This window comes from Stenella coeruleoalba (assembly GCF_951394435.1).
Source record: "Stenella coeruleoalba genome assembly, chromosome: 11".
Taxonomy (NCBI): domain Eukaryota; kingdom Metazoa; phylum Chordata; class Mammalia; order Artiodactyla; family Delphinidae; genus Stenella; species Stenella coeruleoalba.
Genome location: NC_137157.1, coordinates 85,140,477 through 85,146,476, shown reverse-complemented (window position 1 = coordinate 85,146,476; position 6,000 = coordinate 85,140,477).

The following is a 6,000-nucleotide window of genomic DNA, read 5'->3' as shown; positions in this document are numbered from 1 at the left end:
GGGAACTGGAAAAGTTCCAGAAGAAAAAAAGGTGGGAAGGGAGAGCAACCACATCTCCCTTTTAGTAAGGTATCACGTATGGCAGCATGGAAGATAAATTAGAAGCAGAGAATGGAGGAAGAAAGACCCATGAGGAGCCTGTTCTAACAGTGGGAGAAGAAGGCCTAAGACAGAGCAGTCACAATCAAAACTGAAATGAGGAAGCAGAAACATTTCTGAGCCGGTAGGACTTGGTATATAGAATTTGGGGGCCAGGGGGTAGAGTGTAAGAAATGCCTCCAGTTTTCTAAATGGCATGACTCTGATATTTATAGAACAAAAACAGTGTCTCATGGAGTTAAATGTGATTGGGGGGGGGGGGTTGGTGCTAATTCAGCTCCCAAAGCTAAGGACAATATAATAGGTACCAAACATCCCAATGCCTTTAAGGTACTAGACCATGTTAAGGATTATAATGTAGGGACCTGCTAAAAGGAAAAAATTGCCGGCATTAGTCCATCATATTCCTTGAGGCTATATACGAGAACGTAAAGAATGCTCTGATGACTAGAAGAAGGCTATAATAAGAATTCTTTTGAAGAGGGTTGTAGGTATGCTGTAGGAAACAACCTCTGCCCTTACCCCCACTAGCCCCAATGCATTCACAGTGCACACAGTTAAGGAGAAGGGAAGGGGATTCACCTCACCCTCCAGTCCCTGTGCCTAGCATAAGTGAGGAAGACTTCTATTTGGAGAGCTCTACAGGTATCCCCTGGAGTCTGGAGGACACAGGAAATGGCACTGCATTCAGCTGAAGGCATGGAGGTGTGGCTACCTACGTGGTCTGACGGCAGAGAGAAGAGAGATGCTATGGTGTGTTAGTGTGCAATTTCAGGGTTTGCTGGGGAAAAAAAAGGATAAGTGAGTTTGCCAAGGGCCCATTGTGAACCCTATGTCATCTCAAGAGGGACTGAGTCTGGAGAAGGGCTGACCCAGAAACTGCAGGTGAAAGATCCCCAGTGATGAGGGGACTCTGCATGCCCATTCGAAAAGTGAAAGAATCAGCATTTTGTTTCATTTTGTTTTATTGAAGTAGAGTTGATTTACAATGTTGTGTTAATTACTGCTGTACAGCAAAGTGATTCAGTTATACATATATATACATTCTTTTTTTAATATTCTTTTCCATTACGGTTTATCATAGGATATTGTATATAGTTCCCTGTGCTATACAGTAGGAACTTGTTGTTTATCCATGCTATATGTAATAGTTTGCTTCTGCTAACCCCAAACTCCCAATCCATCCCTCCTCCAGCCCCCTTCTCCTTGACAACCACCAGTCTGTTCTCATTGTCCAAGAATCAGCATTTATCAGTCACACCAGCAGGGCATCAATGGCCAGGAGTGTGCTGGTAAATTTTTAACAACTGGCTCTCTGGAAAAAAAATACACGCACACATATAAATATGTATCTGAAAAAGTACATATATATAAAGCAAATTTTACTGATATAAAGATGTATAGCACTTATTTTAAATTTTAATAATAATAATAAATATGCAATACTCTCTACTGTAAATTCCATATAGCCAACTGATTCTCTAACACTTTCATAGATTTTGCAGAATTCTTGTTCCCAAGTCAAACTATAATACCAATTGACTAATGAGTGTAATTTGAATGTTGGTTGATATTTCCATCTAAGGTAACTGGTAAGATGAAAATGAACAACAAAGACATAGGTCAAACTTCACTTGTTTATCTATGACAACTGTAATGTCTTTGCCGAATTGGATAGTTGCTTTTGAACGCTGAAATAATACTTCCTCGATTTTTTGCGCTATTCACAATGTGCCACAAAAATAACACACAACACAATTTTCATTTAATTGCATTATTAATACTTTCTCCATCACTTTCTGAAGTCTAGGCAATACAACAGAACAATCCCTGATTTGCATCCTTTGCAGTTTTCCGTGGTGTAAATACACCCACCATGACCAATTTCAAGCAATCAGCGTGACATCACTGAATGAGGCATTGGGAAGAAATGTGCAGTAGTACAACATTGTATGATATTTTCACCATATGGATAAAATAGATGTGAATAACCTCAAGAGTAGATAATGGTAAAATAATTAGGAAATGATGAGCTTTGAGTATTTATTACCTTTATTTTAATAGTTTAGTTAATTATATGTTTATATAATTTAATATTTAACAATGGTTGCGTTAACAATCAATTTATACAATTCCTGAAATTTTAACAATCAGCTCTCACAGGACAGTGGTTCTAGCACACCACTGATTCGTGGTTGTACAGTGAGGTAAGATCTTTCTTCCCCTTACTCTTTGCCCACCTTCCAATTTTAAAGCAGCTTAAAACATCAGCTATTAGATGGGAGAAGAGCTGGGACAAGAAAGCAAAAAAAACCAACCTTGACTGCCTGCAGTTAGGTGAAACTTTAACTCGATGAGTCTGGAGTTTTGATAATAAGCAGCACTGGACTTTTTTTTTTTTTTTTTTTTGCGGTACGCGGGCCTCTCACCGCTGCGGCCTCTCCCGTTGAGGAGCACAGGCTCCGGACGCGCAGGCTCAGCGGCCATGGCTCACGAGCCCAGCCGCTCCGCGGCATGTGCGGTCTTCCCGGACCGGGGCACGAACCCGTGTCCCCTGCATCGGCAGGCGGACTCTCAACCACTACGCCACCAGGGAAGCCCAGCACTGGACTTTTTAATCACCCAAGAATGATCAGAAAAACTCTGAGGCCAGACAAGGATTTAATTTAGAGGATAAGAAAAATATGTTCACAGGAAAAGTGGTGGGAAAGAAGACTTTGCTTGTTCCCTAGAAAGTTCAGCTTTTTCAATAAAACAAAAACAAAGAAAAGATCCTGAGAAGAAGATGAATCCAGTTTAGATTCATGCTGAATTTGAGGACACTGGGGTAACCTTGAGCAGATATCCAGGAGGCTTTAGAAATTTCAGGTTTGAAGATTCAGTGTAATGATATGAGAGATAGACATTTGAAAGTTAAAAGCATTTTAATCTCATTGAAGTTAAGAATGTCAATAAAATCTTTTGAGCAGAGATATAGACTGTTCAACCTCCTAAGGGCAGACAACTTAACCATTGATCCTACTGTGCTAGAAAGTTTAAATATGTTATCCCATCTGTACTTCAAAACAACTCTACAAAGTAGATCTTTTATCTATTTTTTTAATTAAAGTATAGTTGACTTACAATATTGTTCCAATCTCTGCTGTACAGCAAAGTGACTCAATTTTATACATATATACATTCTCTTTTTAATATTCTTTTCCATTATGGTTTACCCCAGAAGACTGGATATAGTTCCCTGTGCTATACAGTAGGACCTTGTTGTTTATCCATTCAAAATGTAATAGTTTGCATCTACCAACCCCAAATTCCAAGTCCATCCCTCTCCATCCTCCCCTCCCCCTTGGCTACACAAGACTATTCTCTATGGCTGTGAGTCTGTTTCTATTTTGTACACAGGTTCATCTGTGCCATATTTTAGATTCCACATATAAGTGATATCATATGGTATTTGTCTTTCTTTTTCTGACTTACTTCACTTAGTGTGATAATCTCTAGGTCCATCCATGTTGCTGCAAATGGCATTATTTTGTTCTTTCTTATGGCTGAGTAATAGTCCTTTGTATATATGTGCCACATCTTCTTTATCCATTCATCTATCAATGGACATTTAGGTTGTTTCCATGTCTTGGCTACTGTGAATAGTGCTGCTATGAACATAGGGGTGCATGTATCTTTTGAATTTAGTTTTGTCCAGGTATATGCCTAGGAATGGGATTGCTGGATCATATGATAATTCTATTTTTAGTTTTCTGAGGAACCTCCATACTGTTCTCCATAGTGGCTGTACCAACTTACATTCCCACCAACGGTGTAGGAGGCTTCCCTTTTCTCCACACCTGCTACAAAGTAGATCTTACACCCACTTTGCCAACAAGGAAACTAAGGCTCAGGTGGAGAAGTAACTCACTAAAGATCCCATGATTAAGAAAATGCTACAGCCATATTTGATCCTAGGGCATCTGATTCAAAAGCTGTTAATCATTAACTATTGCATGAAATTTCATTGTCCTTTCCCAGTTTTCAATGAGTCAGCTCAATAAATTAATCTAAACCCTCTTATTTTAGACATTTTTTTGGAATCAGCATGGTGAAGAATAGGAAGCTAGGTTTTTAATACTTTATAAGTTAGAGATGAACTTTAAGAAAAGTTAAGGAAGTAGAAGTGAGATAAAGAGTGTTTTATCTCCTTCAGTTTTTCCAGATGAATCCTGGACTCCCCAAGCACTGTTTTTCCCTTTCTTTTTACCATCTCCTATGTTTCCCATGCTCACTTCAGCCATGAACCTTTTGGTACTCGAGATATTTCCCACTTGGGTTGCCAGATTGTTCCTTTCAACCTATCCAAATGCTTCTGGGCCTTTGAGGTTCGGTATAAACCCTACCTCCTCTGTGAAGTTGTCCTGGTCTACTCCAAGGCCCACTATTCTTTTCGACCTCTAAGCGGACACCAGAATATCTAGCGATAAACTGGTCTTTCTTTCACTCCTCCAAAACAACCACTAAGTTGGTGTACTGCTCACTCCTAAGCATCCCAGAAAGAGTTAAAAGGGAGCTGACGGGCTTCCCTGGTGGCGCAGTGGTTGAGAGTCTGCCTGCCAATGCCGGGGACACGGGCTCGAGCCCTGGTCTGGGAAGATCCCACATGCCGCGGAGCGACTAGGCCCGTGAGCCACAACTACTGAGCCTGCGCGTCTGGAGCTTGTGCTCCGCAACAAGAGAGGCCGCGACAGTGAGAGGCCCGCGCACCGCGATGAAGAGTGGCCCCCGCTCGCCGCAACTAGAGAAAGCCCACGCACAGAAAAGACGACCCAGCACAGCCAAAAATAAATAAATAAATGAAAAATTTAAAAAAATAAAAAAGAGAGCTGACGTTCTGGCTTCTCTGCTGCTCTCCTACCCCTCGGCATGAAGCCTCCCTCATTTCTAGACCAGCTTTCTCTGAAGTCACCTCTTCTCCAACCCATACCCATTCCTGTCCTCCCTGAGGAATCCATGTTCCAAAGGTACCTATATCTTAACTTATCTTAATTTAACTTATCTTATCTTAATTTAACCCATTCCACACCCAGAGTGCATTTTTATCTAAATCAATCAACACTATAAAGTGGGATGCATTGCTAGCTCTTTCTTAGTGCTCTTCCTTAACCATTAGAATCTCTAAAAGTTAAATATTCAAGCCAGTAAGGAGGCAGCTAGGACTTATCACTATCCTTCCCTGACATAGGCCAGCTTTCAAAAGGAGAAATGTAGAGCCACCATTCCTTCTCCTTTGAGAGAGGAGCCTCCCCCTGCTTCGCTTCCTTTCCCAGGGCCACCCCCCCTCTCATCTACATCTGGTCTCTTTCCATTTCCTCTGGGAACTTGAGTTCCAGTCTGTTCTTCTCTTTGCCCTCCACAAAGAGGAAATAGCTGTCATAATATACCAGAGGATCTAATACATTTTTAAGGGACTTCAGGGAAGTTTCATGCTCCACCCACTTACTAATTCATTCAGCACATTTACATGGACACTCACGAATAATTGAAGATTCAAAGAGAGACAAGTAATCCCTGAGATGAAGGAGTTTATGATTGGGGTGTGGCGAGGGGGAATCAGACCTGCAATAGGTAAAATAAAGTGTTTTAAGTCAAGAGGTACCCAGCTCAGTCTGGAGGACATTAGATAAAGCTTCTTAGGGGAAGTGATGGCTAGTTAAACCAAAGGTCAGTGAGGATTTAGCTAGGGAAAATCACTGAGAAAGAGCATTACAGAAAGAGTTATGTGCAAATGCTCAGAAACTAAAGAATATGCCATATCCTGGAAGCTGCAAGTGTGGTTCAACCTAGCTAGAGCACAGTGAGATGAGGGAGATCGTGTGAAAAAAAAGAAGCAAGAGAAGTAAACAAGACTAGATCTAT